Source organism: Bos grunniens, chromosome 9, assembly GCF_055505025.1.
Source record: "Bos grunniens cultivar Pamir isolate PY7600 chromosome 9, Bosgru_T2T1.0, whole genome shotgun sequence".
In the NCBI taxonomy this organism is placed as follows: Eukaryota; Metazoa; Chordata; class Mammalia; order Artiodactyla; family Bovidae; genus Bos; species Bos grunniens.
In genome coordinates, this window is record NC_141173.1 from 90,517,654 (window position 1) to 90,536,229 (window position 18,576).

At 41.3% G+C, this 18,576-nt stretch overlaps 1 protein-coding gene and 1 non-coding gene across 20 annotated transcripts in view; one reads left to right on the forward strand and one right to left on the reverse strand.

Annotated features, from left to right (window-relative positions):
* The window catches only part of SYNE1 (spectrin repeat containing nuclear envelope protein 1), a 500,805-nt gene that overhangs the window by 448,735 nt on the left and 33,494 nt on the right, over positions 1-18,576 (reverse strand). The gene's annotated exons all lie outside the window — the stretch shown is intronic.
* On the forward strand, positions 11,642-11,713 carry TRNAS-GGA (transfer RNA serine (anticodon GGA)). The gene has a single exon. It is a non-coding gene; the product is annotated as a tRNA-Ser (tRNA).

An 18,576-nucleotide genomic window follows, 5' to 3' on the forward strand; every position in this document is an offset into this window, starting at 1 on the left:
AGGAAGGACAAACATCCAGTGACAAACAGGATGTATCTGGGCTGTGACTTCTGAGTCTGGGTCTTAGAGGCAAAAAGGTTTTTCCCTGGCTCTCTCTCCTGCCCTTGGAACCCGGACCCTATATTCAGAGGTTGATCAGGCCACATGCAGAAGCCACAGGCAGGTGCTCCAGCTAAAGTCTCAGCCAAGAGCCAACCAGCTGCCAGATGTGCTCAGAGAGCTTCGTGATGGGTCCAACCTCCAGGTTTCAAGTCTTCTGGCTGAGGACCCAGACATGGTGAAGGAGAGACTGGCCATCCCTCCCAAGGCCTGTCCAAATTCCTAATCGACAGTGCCTGGGCATAATGTTCTCTGCTACGAAGCTTCTGTAGCCTGTTACAGAGCCACGGATAACTAGGATGCCCGTGTGTGTAGCATTCAGAATGTGCGAAAGGCTATTTGGCACCTAACTCAGGGCATGCATTAACATCTATGTCACTTTTCTCTTAGCTGTTTAAACAATGTGTCACTTTCTTCACTGACCAGTTTCTCTTCACTTGGTAAACTTGACTAAAATCTACCCTTGCAAAGCCAGTCACAAAGTAAGTGTTTGAAAAGCTGTCCCAGGAGGCCTCAGGAGCCACTGATGGGTGAACCCAAGGGTGCAAAGAATCGCCTGCCTGAGACTGTCCCCCAAGTGGCGCTCGTGATGAATTGAATTCCTGGCTAGCTGCCGATGGGCCTAGTGATGTAGCACTTTTGGGCACACAGGGACAGGGTGGGGAGAGTCTGAGAGGGCTCTTCCATGAGCGACCATGTTCAACCAGTGCCTCCAGCTGACTGAATTCCCAGTCGGTCCTCCACGAGAGAGGCTAGATCGCTGCAGGCATCTCTGAGCCTACAAGGGATCGTGCCATTCCACAAACACTTCTGAGTGCTCACTGCGTCTTAAGAGGAGCTAGGGCAACTTCAGGGCAGGAGATGATCGTGTAAACACACGGGTATGGCGTGATGAGTCCCAAAACTAAGCCTCTCTCCCGGCCCCAGTTCTCAAATTCAGTCACCTTTGACAGCTTTCATTCCTTCTGTCCGCAGGCCACTCCCATTTCATTTGTAGTTCAAACACCTCCTCACTTTCTCTCGATGTTTCTTAACAGGGCACAGTGTCCACCAGCCTAACCCTCATTTGGGGTCCCTGTGGATATCAAGACCACAGGGCCACTTCAGACTCACCGAATCAGAATCACTGCCTGGGTGTAGATATGCACAGATGCTGCAGCTGATTCTCATGTATCTCTTCCAGTCTTCCCTGATTCCCCGTTTTTGCTGTCTGCGTCACACTACTCACTAACACAAGATTAATTTTTCAGAGCATATCTCTTGACAACATCATTCCCCTGCCACCTTAAAATGGGTTACCACTGCTTAGCAGGGTTTGTACTTCATATCCCAGGACTCAAAGCTTTTTCCAACCTGGCCTCAACCTACTTTCTGGTCAGGTCACCAATAACCCACATAGAGCTGGTTGCACTGCACTGCGGCTTCCTTCTGCCAATCTGTACCCGCTCCACACTTTCTGAATACAGACTGGGCTTGTCTTTCTGGCTGCCTGCTGACTCTATCTTTTTTCAAGTTGGCTCTGCCACTTTGGACACCTCCAGCTTCTCTGTTGCACCTGGTAAAACTCCTCTTCTTCAGCTCCAAGTTCAAAGGCAAGCTCTCCCATGATACCACACCTGGGCATTCTCTTTCCTTTCTCTCAAAATCTGTAGCCCCTTGTCTTAAATACTTTCATAGTAGGTCTCACATCCTTCTTTGTATTAATAACATCAACACTAACCTATTCTTCCACATTAGCTAGCCCTGCTCACTCCATAGAAGTGTTTAAAGATCTTTGCGTGTGTATATGTGTGTGTGTGTACAGACACACACACAGAGACTGCTAAATTTAAAAAGAAAGATCAAATTTATAATTTATGATGGTCCTGACAGCTGCAAATATGAAGTTATCTCAGCAGGAAATTCAAAAGGAAATCATGTTATATCACCTTGTGATGATTTATTCTATTAATGTCTAGCTTCAAAGGGCTTTTGAAATGTAAATGGCTATCTTGACTCATAAATAATATAAATCATATAGCACAAAATGTAATTTAAAGTTGGAATCAGTCTAAAAAGATACTTTTATTTATTAATTTCTAGAAAATTATACTTCTTTTCTTGACAAACTATGACTCATCATATAAATACTTAATAACCCCAAATACAAAGGTTATACTTTCCTTTCTGCACAAGTATGCCTACATCGGTTCTTTGCACTTCAAACACGACTGGCCACTTATATTGCTGCCTTTTCAACATTTGCTGACAGTCATAATTCTGCAGTGCAAATGTATTTCATTATTTCCAAACACTTTGTGGGAGGTGGAATCATTCAATATTTTAAATGTTTTTAACCAGATCATTGTATCTAGATTTGTTTTGCTATAAATATGGACAAAATCATGGAGGGCTATAAAAATTTAATTAGTACTTTCATTAGAGTAGAAGACTTTTGAAGTGTTACAAATCTTATCATACATTTTATAACTATTTTATTGATAACAATAAATAAGTCGTGCCCCAGTGGCTCAGTGGATAAAGACTCCGTCTGCAATGCAGGAGACGTGGGTTGGATCTCTGGTTGGGAAGACTTGCCAGATGAAGAAATGATAAGCTACTCATGTATTCTTGCCTGGGAAATCCCATGGACTGAGGAGCTTGGTGGGCTACAATCCAAAGAGTCACAAAGAGTCAGACATGACTGAGTGACTACACATGAATGCTAGTAACGCATTTACCAATCTAAAAGTTATTTTTCACTAAAAAGGAATATATTAACATTTATTATGAATTATCTGTACTTAAATTCTAAATAGTGGTCCTCAGTAGAGAACCAGAATGAGCCAGGGCTTCCAGTACATCATGGTCTCATGGTCATATCCTAGAATCAAGGAAGCTTAGAGGGGATGAGTCTGTAGGACCATCACAACTGACATTATTTCTCATGGCCCCAAGCCATAGATAGAGACTTGTGACATTTCTTTGTTTTTCAGTTGCTAAGCTGTGTCTGACTCTTTGGGACTCCATGGACTGCAGCACACCAGGCTTCCCTGTCCTTCACCATCTCCTGGAGTTTGCTCAAACTCATGTCCATTGAGTCAATGATGCCATACAACCATCTCATCCTCTGTCACCCCCTTCTCCTCCCGCCCTCAATCTTTCCCAGCATCAGGGTCTTTTCCAATGAGTGGTCTCTTTGCATCAGTGGCCAAAGTATTGGAGCTTCAGCTTCAGCATCAGTCCTCCCAATAAATATTCAGGGTTGATTTCCTTTAAGATTGACTGGTTTGATCTCCTTGCTGTCCAAGGGACTTTCTACCATTATTAGTTGAATGACCTTGAGCAAATTCCCTAACTGCTATAAGTCTCCATTTCCTTAATTCTAAAATGATGATAATAATAGTACCCCCCAGCTTCCTAAGGTTATTGTGAGGGTTGTGTAAAATAATATAAAATCTATAAGTATTATATACTTTATCTACAACAATCCCAATATGTGGTCTTAAAGCCTATATCAGAAAAATTGGGGAACCAGGGAATTCTGGACCTCAGAGGCTAAGAAACAGGCTATATCTATTTTTACAGGTTCCAGAAATTTTCTTCTTTCAAATCCCAACTACCAGCCTCCAACCCTAGGACACAGAGAGCCTTCCAGTCTAGAATCCGTGATTTGTGCTCTTCTCATGGAAGATGGTGGTTATTGAAACCTGCACAGCTCTTGCAGGAGAGCACTAGGTCCTATTCGCCATTTGTTCCTCTCCGTGACTGAATTTATGAGGTTCTTTCCTGAGAGCAGACATGGATGGATTAGACAATGTATGAGCCCTGGGGCAAAGAGTGAAGACACAGGAATGGATTGGAGGTCAGGTGTCATCAAGAACATGTTTCCACTACTCAAAACTTCCTTGAAAATAGACATGACCACTTAACGAAGGAGAAAAACAGAAAACATGCTCTGTGTAGGGGAATAAAAGCAGGGATGAAAAAGAAAGAAAGAAAGAAAGAAAGAACACCTAATGTCTTATCTTTCTCAGTAAAAGCAAAACCCACGAATGTTCCAGCTGAGCAACTGATAACTTGTTAGGCTGAACCAGGTGAAATTGCTAATTTTGTGGATCTAAAACAGTCAAATGAAGGCAACTTCATAGGCTGATATACTTAGCCTGTGCTAGCCATCTCCTATGAAAATTGCATCTCTTTAGGCCTAGAGTCATCCTAGGAGGTGAGATGCCCACACTAAGAGGTAAGTGGACACTGAGACGGACTGAGAGAAGCACAGGCTCTGGACTCCCATCTCATTCTTCCCAGACTCAGTCCTGAGCCAGGAAAGCCTGGCAGAGCCACCAGGACCATCCGGACCAACGTTCATTCTCTTTCTCCCAATCCTTTCAGGTTCAACGTAAATTCAGGTTAACTTACTTAGGTGCCCATCTAATGCAATAGCTGATGTTTACTGAACATGCTGATTGCTATTCTGGGCAGTTGACACTTGATAAACATTTAATCCTTACAATAAATCAAGAAGCCTATCCTTTTCATGATACACATATTATACAGGAGCAAACAAAGATAGAGAGAAGTTACGTAACTGGTACAAGGTTGCACAGCTAGGATGCAGAGGAGAGAATCACGTTCCAGCAGGAGGCCCACAGAGCCATTTTCTCAGTGAAAGTATAAATTTAAAATCCCACAGATAACACGCTAGATTTCTCCACCAGAGGACAAGGCAGGCCCGTGTGCTTTAGATTTTTTGTAGTACATAATAGGGAACTAGGCCTGATTCAAACAAACAAACAAACAGGAGTAATACAGTACAATCGTATAACGGCCACAGACTGTGTAACTGACATACAGAAGTACAAATAAAAGCACTCTATTAAAATGCCCTAAAGCTACATTCTGCCAACCGCTTTTTCTGTGTGAAGCTGTGTGATGGATGTACATGTGTATAGGACAGCATGACTGCCTAAGAGTTATGAACATAAGCTCTAAAGCCAGACTGCCTGGTTTCAAATTCTGGCTCTGGCATTCACTAGTTTTCAGATTTTTGGCAAATTATTAAACTCTATTATACCTCAATATCCTCATGGCTAAACTGGGAATGTGTTAATAAAAGTTTTATTTGGGTGGTTTTAAGGTTGTTGTGAGATTTAAATAAGATTACCCATATGAGGCACTTACAACAGTGCTTGGTACGAAGTTTCAATAAAGGCAGTGAGAGAGAGGAAGGAAAATGAGACCACGGATAAAATCATATTATACTTGACCTAACTTTTTCTACTTAATTTATCTTGATGCCAATGAATATTAACAGCTTCTTGGTTAGCCTCACAATTTTAATAAACTGTTAAATATGGGTGCTAAGTTGCTTCAGTTGTATCCAACTCTTTGTGATCCAATGGACTGTAGCCCACCAGGCTCCTCTGTCCATGGGATTCTCCAGGCAAGAATACTGGAATGGGTTGCCATGCCCTCTTCAAGGGGATCTTCCCAACCCAGGGATTGAACCCACATCTCTTGTGTCTCTTACATTGGTAGGTGGGTTCTTTACCACTAGTGCCACCACAATGTAATATTTATATGGGCTTCCCTGGTGGCTCAGATGGTAAAGAATCTGCCTGCAATGCAGGAAACCTAGGTTCAATCCCTGGGTTGGGAATATCCCCTGGAGAAGAGAATGGCTAAGCATTCCGGTATTCTTACCTGAAGAATCCCATAAGCAGAGGAGTCTAGAGGGCTATAGCCCATGGGATTGCAAAAAGTTGGACACGACTGAGCAACTAACACTTTTACTTTCTTTCAATATTTATATACGCTCACACACTCTTAACATATGTAGAGATTACTTTGGGGATAAAAGTACATACACTTTCACAACTTCACATTACATCAAAACAAATCTTCCTCATTTTTAAAATAGATTCATGATATTTCATGGTATGGATACATTTTACTATTTATTAGGAGCTCCCTATGGGAGAAATTAGGATGTATAAATGTATATATTAGGACACATATATATTAGGATATATATATATAGCAAAAATTCCATAATCATCAGTTCTGTAATATAGCTTTGCATACAAGTATGTGTAGATCCAGGGGATGAAATCCTAGAAGCAAAATTGCTGATTAGATGTTTTAACACATCTTTACTTGGAGGTGTGTTGCCTAAGTGCGGATATTTCTTTTCTGTTTTTAATTGACAATTTTATTTATTTATGGCTGCGCTGGGTCTTCGTTGTCGCGCAGTCTTCTCTCTAATGCAGCAAGCAGGGGCTACTGTTTAGTTGCGGTATGTGGGCTTCTCATTGCGGAGGCTTCTCATGTTGCAGAGCACAGGCTCTGGGTCGTGCAAGCTTCAGTAGTTGCGACACCTGGGCTCAAGAGTTGCAGCTCCCAGACTCTAGAGCACAAGCTCAGTAGTTGCAGCACACAGGTTTAGCTGTTCCTCGGCACGTGGGATCTTCCCAGACCTGGGATTGAATCTGTGACTCCTGCATTGGCAAGTGGATTATTCACCACTGAGCCAGCAGGAAGGCCTCATCACTTACTTTTATAAAAGATGCTTACTTTAAAAAAATTTTTTTTAAGATTTATTAATTTTGGCTGTGCTGCTTCTTCTTGCTATGCACAGGCTTTCTCTGGCTCTCTCAGTGGGGATGACTCTCCAGTGTGGTACCTGGACTTCTCATTGCAGCGGCTTCTCTTGTTGTGGAGCATAAACTCGAGGCACCCGGGCTCAGCAGCTGCATCCGACAGGCTTAGTTGCTCCATAGTAGGTAGAATCTTCCTGGACCAGGGACTGAACCCCTATCCCTTGCATTGGCAAGTGGATTCTTAACCAGTAGACCACCAGGGAGCCCAATGCCTACTTCTTAAGAGGCCCATGCCTTGCTTGAGCTCTGCATAAGTGTGTGTTGGTTCTCAAAGTCCTTCTCAATGATCCAAATGTCACTATTCTGGTGGATATTTTTGGAGGGTGGGGGGTAGGGTTGGATTATGACTAGTATTTTCAAGGTTATTAAAGTTAACATTTTTCCCATCGGTTTTACATTCTTTTTTGTTGCCTTTGATAAGTCTCAGGGAGAGATATAAAAAAGAATCCTTCTTCACAGTCTTTTACCAGAACACCTACACTATTATTCTCAAGGCTGCCCAATGTTGCATTGAATGGCTATATTTTATAAGATATTTAGGTTGTTTCAAATTTTCACGGTGATAGATATCATTGAAAAGAAGGAGCATTTCAAAAGACCAGGATGAGAGAAGCTCCAATTCAGTTACACCAAATAAAGACTGGCAGAAAAGCAGAGGATGCCTGAAAGATAATGAAAAAGGTACTAACTGGTGCTACTTTTAAGGGGTAAGCTATTCAGGCAGAAAGGAGCATAAAGGGAACTTTATCCCTTGGGCAAGTTCCTCTTGTTTAATATCTTCTTCTTTTTTCCTCCCCACATCCTCTCTCATACAAGATCTGCTGTGGCAATATTGCTGTGAGAGATTAGAACGCCTCTCTCAATCAACGTGTAATATGCTAAGTTACCAGGGCTCCATTAGCAATTACAGAAATGTTTTTTAGGTTAGATTTACCATCTGGAAGAAATTCCTTTTATGCCACATGGAGCTCAGCTCCCATAAATTATGATTATGGGGACACTGCAGCAATTTAGAGTTACCCTGAATAAAAGAAGCAAACTAATTTGGGTTTGCCTGTGTTGTTTTGTTTAGGACTAATGATAGCAACCAGTCAGTCTTAAGGGAAATCAACCCTGAATACTCATTGGAAGGACTGATGCTGAAGCTGAAGCTCCAGTGTTTTGGTCATCTGGTGTGAACAGCTGACTCATTGGAAAAGTCCCTGATGCTGGGAAAGATTGAAGGCAGAAGGAAAGAGGGCATCAGAGGACGAGATGGCTGGATGGCATCACCAATGCAATGGATGTAAACTTGGGCTAACCTCGCGAGATGGCAAGAGACAGAGAGGCATGGTGTGCTGCAGTCCATGGGGTTGCAAAGGGTCGGACACGCCTGGGTGACTGAACAACAACAACGATAGCAACATTTTACTGGTCGCCTATCTTAAATGCAAGTTCAGTTCAGTTCAGTCACTCAGTTGTGTCTGACTCTTTGTGACCCCATGGACCACAGCACGCCAGGCTTCCCTGTCCATCACCAACTCCCAGAGTTTACCCAAACTCATGTCCATTGAGTCAGTGATGCCATCCAACCATCTCATCCTCTGTCATCCACTTCTCCTCCTGCCTTTAATCTTTCCCAGCATCAGGGTCTTTTCAAATGAGTCAGCTCTTTGCATCAGGTGGCCAAAGTATTGGAGTTTCAGCTTCAACATCAGTCTTTCCAATGAACACTCAGGACTGATCTCCTTTAGGATGGGCTGGAAATGCAAATGCCACAATTTTTAAATGCTTCACTTTAATCCTTTAACGACCTACAGACAACAGTCTAGTTGGCTGTCAAGACTCTGTGACTCCAACTATCCACCCACTGCTCTAGATATAGATGCTTCAAGCCAGATTGAGTGCTAAAGGCAGAGAGCAGAGAAGAAAACATCAGTTTCAGCAATACAAATCACAGGAACTTTTCAATAACTGCTATGTTGAGACTCTGCACTGAGAAATAAAAGCAAAGAAATGTATCACATGATCTGTTCCTTGAAGAGCCTTCCACTGGTGGCGCTAGTGGTAAAGAACCTGCCTGACAATGCAAGAGACATAAGAGATGCAGGTTCGATCCCTGGGTTGGGAAGATCCCCTGGAGGAGGAGACGGCAGCCCACTCAAGTAGTCTCACCTGAAGAAGCCCACGGACAGAGAAGCCTGGCGGCGGGCTACAGTCCATAGCGTGGCAAAGAGTCAGACACGACTGAAGGGACTTAGCATAAGCACCACTGTACCAGATTAAATAGATCACTTCCATATATGATGACTATTTGCAATACATAAAATATTCTAAAATTGAAATTATCTATGGCATAGTATCACACAGAAAACCTGGAGTTATTCTATAGGTTCTCTTGTTTGAATTGCTTTATGGCTTCATTCTCTGAGTTGATACAAATTGGACCGCCAATAAGAATCCTGACCAGTGGTTGACAGGGTTGGAGGGCAAGCAAGGTCAAGATGAGACTTGAGGAAGGAAAAAGCATCCTCTCAGGGGGTCATTACAGATGATGGGGAGAGTGGGTTATAGCAGACAGACCAGAGTATCAGCCGAGCTCCTGGACAACATGCGGGCCTTGGCTTCCTCCTGCTGCAGTTCTGGTAAATTTTAGGGGGGTCAGGGGAGATAGGCAGGCAAGTTTTAAACAAGCTCCCTCCCTACTCTGCATCCACATAGGCCTGGGGCAGGGTGGGGGGCATTGTCCTGGAAAGATTCCTCCAGCTGGGCCCCTGGAAGGGTGGCCACCTTTAAGAACATCTGAGATGGCCGACATCCTTCTACAGCCACATAGTAAACAGAGTTACTCAGCTATTCTAATAGACAGCAAAAGCAAAACTGGGAAAGCCCAGAGTTTTTAAATGTTTCAATTTCAGTCCTTTTAAGAGATATTTGGAATATTTTATAGCCATTCTGTGGTGTTATTGAAGGAAGATGTAATAAAGAGATGGTTTATTAATAGCTTTAGTATTCTAAAAAAAGGCAACTAGTAATCTCAGAAAACCATTTCCTATTAGGAAATTTAATATAAATCTAGCTGATTTCAAATTCTTAGCTTTTACGGGCTTTAAATAAAAACCCATTAATATGAAAACTTTTCATCCTCTTACTAGAAAATCAATCACAGAAATGAATTTGGGTATCAAATGGATCTACACAGACAGAGGTGCATGATATAAATTATAATTTGAAAGGTACAAAAATAGAACTGAAGGGGGACTTTTTGCAGGAGAAGTCTGCAGTCAACATTTTATCCACCAATTCAGATTGCTATTAATTTTTGACAGCTTTGAGTCAAACAAGAATCATGTTCCCAACCCTAAGGGATATCAGGGGGATAGCAAAGGGCCAGTGTGACAATCCAGTGTGGTTTTCCTAACTAAACATGAAGTACAGTTATTCACCTGGAACATTAACTCAGAATAGAATAAAGGGCTTAGCAAATCTTAATTGAATCCATTATTTTTTCCCTTGCACAACTTTCATATTTAAACAGTTTGCTTGCTAGTTTGAACCTACAGTCTTTATATACAAAAGTATATTTCACTTAACATGGGAATGAGAACTAATAAATTTTATTTTTTATCACCAATAAATTTGCAAATTGTGTTCATTTTAAAATAGTCACCTGAAGATATAACAAGCAAGATCTAATATTGCAAGAAAACTCAAGAAACTGATGGGGCAAATCCATCAGTTCCAAATAGGTCATAGCACATGGCCTATTCTGACATGTTAAATGGCGGCTCAAACGGTAAAGGATCTGCCTGCAACGTGGGAGACCTGGGTTCAATCCATTGGTCGGGAAAATACCCTGGAGGAGGAAATGGCAACCCACCCCAGAATTCTTGTCTGGAGAATCCCATGGACAGAGAAGCCTGGCGGGAGTCCACAGGGCCACAAAGAGTCAGACACGACTGAGCAACTAACACTTTCACTATAATTAAAGATGTAACTTAACAACACAAAAAAGTCCTAAATCCAAAAAGTCATGAGCCTCCTATACATACTACAGTCACAACTTTTCCTAAAAATAAATCCTGTAAGGTTTCCTGTTACCAGGTGCATAACAGTCATACCTTTGCCAGTATGGTCCTGTCTTTCCTGTTGATGAGCTGTCTATCATTTATCTCTAATGCGCGTCTTTTCCTCCAGCTCAATCACTAGACGCCTCCTAGCTTATCTTAAGGTTTCCCATTGTCCACGCTGTTCTCGAGCTGTGGCTACGCCCCACCTCCCCCTGAACAATCGCATTCCTTCATCCTTTCAAACTCAGCTCACATTCTAACTTTTTCATGAAGAATGTTAAGGTCTCCCACTTGATCACGGCCGCCCCACCCCCATACAGTTCTAGAGGCGAGAGCACTCATTTGTGCCTCTCTTCAGGATCATCCACCCTGCTTTGCTTTATATAAGTATTTGGGTTATCTTTTCTACAGACTTATCAAACTCTGAGGGTCAGGGACTGAGTTTTTCCTGTCTTAGCATCTTCTACCTTGAATAGAGTTGGACCCAGAGAAGGTGTCAACAGAATAATATAATGTAATATCTTAGAAAATAAAACATCTGATTAAAATAGTATCATGAAGAGCATACCATAATAAAAAGTATAATATAACGAAACATGCTAAGAAATGACACATCTTAATCACTTATATGTGGAATCAAAAAAAAGATACAAGCAAACTTATTTACAAAACAGAAATAGACTCACAGACAGAAAACAAACTTATGGTTACCAAGAGGAAAGGGAGTGGGATAAATTTGAAATCTGGGATTCACAAATACACACTATTATACACAAAACAGATAAGCAACAAGACCTACTGCTTAGCCCAGGGAACTATATATAATATCTTGTAATAATGTATAATGGGGCTTCCCTGGTGGCTTAGAGGTTAAAGCGTCTGCCTGGAATGCAGGAGACCTGGGTTCGATCCCTGGGTAGGGAAGATCCCCTGGAGAAGGAAATGGCAACCCACTCCAGTACTCTTGCCTGGAGGAGCCTGGTAGCGATCGCAAAGAGTCGACACGACTGAGCGACTTCACTTCACTTCTACTTCAACAACGTATAATGGAAAAGAATCTGAGTCACTTTCCTGTACACACGAAACACATATAGTATATCAACTATACTTCAATTTTTTAAAAAATTAAAAAGAAATTACACACTTTGAAGACCCACAGAGAAAGGAAAACATCCAAGGTGCCCCAAGCCTATGATCCAAGCACATTGCCAAGAACTCAGGTCAAGTCTAAGAGAGTCTCTGAAGCCGGACAGACTTTGATTTAAATGTCAATGCTGCCACTTGCAAAACACGTGATTTTGAACAATCTATCTAGAGTTTCTGGGCCTTTATTTTCTTCTTTATTAAGCAGGGATTAGAAACGCCTGCTTCTGGAGTGGCGAAACTTATATTTGATCGCTCTGTGAGCACCTGGATGTGTTCACGGCACATACAACATAGGGTTCCTCAAACACAAAGGTCAGAAGGCAACTGCGCTGGGTCCATAAGCCAAACTCCCCACCAAGAAGCACCCACTCACCTTGTCATTCACTTTTTTTTAACCAACATTTCAGATGAGAAACACATGCATTTCCTCCCCCCATTCCCATTCTGTTCAATTCCTATTTATTTGGATTCCAGAGAGACTTATGTGACTGAATACCGGGATTTTTCAGAAGAGACAAAGATCCATAGAGGAGATCTGATGGTTATGCCCGTTGTATGTGGGACCTGGGCCATTAGAAAGGATTGGCTGTCAGACTGGTGAAGGGATTTAAAATGATATTATGCAAAGAGTGGATGGGGGATGGGAGTGCCAGGCTGTAAAAGAGGTGCCAAGGACACCAGGGTCACCTCAGGTTCAGCAGGTACAGCTGGACAAGGTGTGGCCCAAAGGGATAAAACTAGGACATCCAAAAGGTTACAAAATAGATTTCTGTTTGGTACACATAAAGAACTTGTTTTGGACTCTTTGGTCTGTATAAAGATGCAATGTGCTGCCTTACAGGAAGGGATACTGGTCTGGGAAGAGGTTAGATTATTCTACCTTTAGAATTTATTTTAACACTGATATTAAATAAATCTATGAAACATTTAGGGAACTTCTTTTCATCTGATGCCACACAATATATAACATAGCAAACACGGGAATTCCCTGGTGGTGCAGGGATTAGGACTCTGTGCATCCACTTCAGAGGGCATGAGTTCAATCCCTGGTCAGAGAACTAAGATCCTGCATGCTGCCTGGCATGGCCTACATATATATACACACACACACACAGACACACACACAGAGCAGAAACAGTTATTATTTTACATTACTGAATTCCATAGCAAATTTACTGAAAATCCTCTAAAAAAGAGTCACTACATAAATACCCCTTTAGATGTCATGTCTCCATCTATTACCATCAATTTCTATAGTGTCTTGTGCTTAAAAAAAAAAAAAAAAAAAAACTCTTCCAAGGAATTTTTAATACATCAACCTCCACTTCCTTCTCAGTCTCTCTCAAGCCTAATCCAGTCAAACTTTTATTCAATGAAAACACTCTTGTCAGAGCCACATCTACACCTTACCAAGACCAGCAATTCATTCAGATTACATGATGTCTCAGCACACAGGCATTGCTAGGTACCCCCCTAGTCTTAAAACTCTATCAGGCTTAAATTCCAAGTCATCCTCTTCTCTTGATTGTTTAGTTGTTGTTGTTTTTTTTCCCTTACTTGCCTTTCCAGTTTCCACCGCTGTCTCCTCCTGAAAATTTATAAAATTTATGAAACATTTAGGGAACTTCTTTTCATCTGATGCCACACAACATATAACCTAGCAAACATGGGAATTCCCTGGTGGTGCAGGGGTTAGGACTCTGTGCACCCACTGCAGGGGGCTGAACTTCAAACATTGGAGAGGACCAACTGAGCAGTGATCACTTCATTCTCCCCTGACATTCTTCTTTCAGTAGCTCTCATCCAGCAAGACATCATCCATATGCTCCTGAATCATCAACATCCATCCCCAGCCTTGAATTCTCCCCCAAGTTCCAGCCTGTTTGGTAAAACTGCTTTATAGACTTCTCCACTGGATCTCCCAACATCTCACCGTGAACAGTTCTAAGGCACAGCACTTGATTCCATACCTCTTCTTCTTTTTTTAATTATTATTTATTCCTATTGAAAATACTATCACCTGTGTGCAAATCCAGTTCATATGCCATTGCCATGCTCCTGGCTCTGCCAGATCAATACCTTCCACTCAAGACTATAGAGATGACTTTTGTCCATGATCTGCCCCTACTCCCCATCTTCACAATGGGAGATGTTTATAGTGGGATATAATTTTCAGTTTTTTCTTTTTTTAGACATAATTATTTTTCTTATTTTTGGCCACACCACATGGCTTGCAGGAACTTATTTCCTTAAACAGGGATCAAATCCAGGCCCATGGCAGTGAAAGTGCTGAGTCTTGACCACTAAACTGCAAGGGAATTCCTCATGCCTCATCTTCTAAATCCCAGACACACTGAACACATTTGTTCCATGGTGCTTTATATTTGGGCTTATATGACCTGGAATGCCGTCCTCATTCCAAGACTCCATCCCTCTTGTTTGGGTCTCTGATCAAATGTTATCCCTTACACATGGCTTTGCTGGCAACCCTAGTTGAAAAAGTGTTGCATAAGTTTATTAAATGGTTAGTGAATGAATAAATGAGCAATCACTGATCTCTTTTTATCATAATACTTAAAAATGCTGCCACTAGCTATTCCAAAATGCCTTGCCAGAAACTATATATTCTTTCTCGAATTTGGAAACACAGGAACAGAAATCTGTTAACAGAGCTGTTGTGGGAAAATCTACTTGGCTCTTTATCTGCCCCTACAGGGAACTCTGGAAACTCAATAAAGAGGGTGTGACGGCAGCCGCTAACCCAGAGTCGAGGTTTCAACAAAGCCTGAGACTTCAAGGCCACAGCTGCCTCATCTATAAAGATGTCGCTGTTGGGTCTACGCTCTTTACAGCCCCATCCAGTTCTAAAATTCTATGCTTTCACGTTTCAAATACCCTGTGTCCTAAGTAAGTAATCGGGGATGTTGGCCTGACACACATCTGTACATGGGAATGAGAGGAAGGCTGAGCCCAGTGCTCTAATCAAGACCATCACAGGTAGAAGGCTGAAGTTGATCTTCTTCACTATTCCTTGCACTTCTCTCTCAAAAAGGTGTGAAAGGTGTACCTAGAGCAAATGACAATCAAAACCAGAAAATAAAAAAAGATGGCCCCCTTCAATCTGTGCTTCTTTGGCCAGAACTTCCCTAGAGAAGAATGAATTGTCTAAAGCCAACTTGGCATGATGGGATATTTTTCAATTATTTTCTCATTTTAAAAATCTTATAGTATTGTTTTAACTTGATTCTCTGTCTAGAATTCTAATTATTTAAATTAGAATACATTTGGTAACTGCAAGTATTAATACTGCAAGTTAATACTGTTGAATTATACTCAAAGGGTTTCCCCGGTGGCTCAGTGAGAAAAGAATCCACCTACAAAGCAGAAGACAGATGAGCCGTAGGTTCGATTCCTAGGTCAGGAAGATCCCCTGGAGTAGGAAATGTCAACCCACTCCAGTATTCTGCCTGGAAAATCCCATGGACAAAGGAGCCTGACTGGCTACAGTCCAGACCCCAAAGAGTCAGACAAGACTTAATGATTAAACCACCACTATACTCAAGGCAAATGTAAGCAGAGTGAAAGGAAAGGCTACAGGAAGCATGCTTTTTATAGGATTGTTTCATGGACATCATCTTAACTATGGGATGTATAAAACAAAGTTTTCAAAAATTAATTGGAAAAGAGATATTCCTTCCTATTATCTTCCCTTCCTGTTGAATTTAACAACCTTAAGTAAAGTTGGCATTACAGACTTTCTAATATACAGGAATACTGCTTTATTTCATAACAAACTGGTTCTCTATAAAGGTGCAGACAAAGGAACAGGCAAAGACTGCTCAAAATCTATGCCAGGAACATGACTGCTTCATATGCCCAAGGAAATGTGGATGTCAAACTGGTAGATGAAATAAAGTTCAATAAAACTATTCTTACCATATTCCTAAATCACAGATATTTATTTAATAATATGGAATTTTTTCCTTTTTTGGTCATGCTGCCTAGCTTGTGGGGTCTTAGTTCTCTAACCAGGCATTGAACCCAGGCCCTCTGCAGTGAAAGTGTGGAGTCCCAACCACTGGACTGATAGGGAATCCCCTAGATGGCTTTTCTTAAATTGAATGTGGAATGGTGGATTTTTGTTTTCATGCACTAATCTGGATGATCTTTTAGTAAACCAACAGACATTTAAATTTTTTGCAAAATGATGTTTTTCCACCAAGCATAGGTAGGCAAATTTACCTTTAAATGTCAAATAGACATGTATCTTAACAGTAACTAAAACTCTGTAAAGCCTTTTCCTTTTTGCCTCAAACTTTACACCTTATGAAATGTGTTTTAGCAAGTGCAAGATAAATACTCGCTGAATTGGATCTGATTGCCCAGTCCAGATACCTGTGATGCTAGGACTGAGTGAGTATAAGCTCTAAAGACCATATTATTGACTATCATCCAATTGTAGAGCGTATGTCTAATGAGAAAATAGCCACAGGTGAGGAATTCTTTCTTTCACTGTAAATATTATGAATATATTCATAAGAAAAAGATCAAAATACATGCTTGAATACGTAGTACACATCGCAGTCAAATGGAAGGTTTTTTCCTCCTTTAGAAAAACTCCCTTTTTCTTTCATAGTCCCTGTGACAGCTATGGTATTGAGGATCATTTACTTTGAAAATGATAAAGATTCTTTTACGTTTGTGTGTGTGCTCAGTTGCTCAGTCGTGTCCAACTCTTTGGGACCCTGTGATCTGTAGCCCACAAGGTTCCTCTATCCATGTAACTTTTGCAGGCAATACTGGAGCAGGTTGCCGTTTCCTACTCCAGGGGATCTTCCTGACCCAAGGATAAAACCCGGAGATCTCTTGCGGCCTCCTGCACTGGCAGGCAGATACTTCATCACTAGCACCACCTGAGAAGCCCCAGTTCTTTTGTGTGTGTTAGCCGTCCTGCTGTGTTTCAGCTCTCTGCAACCCCGTGGACTGTAGCCCGCCAGGCTCTGCTGTCCATGGGATTCTCCAGGCAAGAATACTGGAGCGGGCTGCATTTCCTTCTCCAGGGGATCTTCCCGACCGACCCAGGGATCTAACCCACATCTCTTATGTCTCCTGCATTGGCAGGTGAGTTCTTTACCATCTGAGTCACCAGCGAAGCCCAATTCTTTCATATATATATTAATTCATTTTTCTTTGAGACTAGGAATTAATCCATGAATTCCCACTAATTTGGTAGCAGAGTCACTGAGCTAATGAAGTGGTAGCAAATACACTTCCTTTTTATTGTACTTAAACAAGGTAAGAGAGAGAAAGTGTTTCCAGGGGCTTAGGGAGTAAAAAGCTGAGGTTTGGAAACTCAAACTCAGAAACTGAATACATACATTAGAATATTAAAATCATTCTTTTTAAAATAATTACATTAATTAACTCACATTTGCCTTTTTTTTTTTTTCCCACAAGCCCCATGGTCTCTTAGCAATATCTCCTGAAATAAATACGGTTTCAGCTTCAGGATTTTCAAAATAACATCATGGTATACTCCTAATTTTCAAGGTTAAAAGAAAGCTTACTACTTGTACAACACAAGAGGAAGGGGCAATGTAGCAATTACTCATGACTGTTGACAGCTAATAACAGCCTGTAAGAGTCTAGATGAATCTATTATTTTTATGCAGAAAAAGAATCAGGTAGACAGAGCATCAATAATATGTACACATATACTCATAACATGTTGGTTTTTTTTTTTTTTTTTTCGTGAACGCATTATTTAAAGACACATGCCCCTCCTTTACTCCACGACATCCCCCTAGGCCAGAGCAGCTTCCAGGCACCAACACTTTTGGGTCCAGAATCGCTTGTCCTGCTCCACTGACCAACAAGGGTATTTTATGACATAAGTAATGGTACTGTTCTTCATCTAGCTGCTCTTCCTTGCTAACCCAGACGTTTTGTTGCTGTTCACATGTGTTGTCCCAGAGAGAAGCAGAATAGTTAGTAACTTCAAGTGATGTCATTCTCTTTTGTAAGAGGTCAGAGGCCTCATCTATGTTGTCCACATTATTCAGAAAACAAACTGAGAACAAACAGGGGATTTGATTTTCAACCATCACATGAGATAAAGAACCAACACAGTTTGCTGGAAACTGTGGGAAAAAGCCGGAAAGTTTACTGCTCCTTTAATAATTTCAATAATGAAAATTCATAGGGCAGAAAAACTATCATTTTGACTTTATTTAAAGCTCTAAGTACAGGCTTTTGTGAGTCTTTCAAAGCATCATAAATTTTAGAGTGGAGAACCCACTGGCTGATAAATGCTCTACAAGCCTGCCAAAGAAAACATCATTGTGACTTGTTCTAATAAGTGCTTGAAACACAGAGGAAGGATTTGTTCTAAAATCCTATTTGGATCTTCTTATCTGATGGCATTAGGTTATCGCACATCCACACCTTTCCAGAACGCCTCCCACTTCCCTCTCTTGACATACTGAGCAATCCTACATGGGTAACACTTTCAGATCAAAGAACTAAAAATAACTTTGTTCTTAATGTTCTTAATGTCAATATGAAATGGTGGATCTCATTGAAATGCACCTCTCTGGGAGGCTCTAGATATGTTAGTAAACCAACAGACATTAGAATTGAAC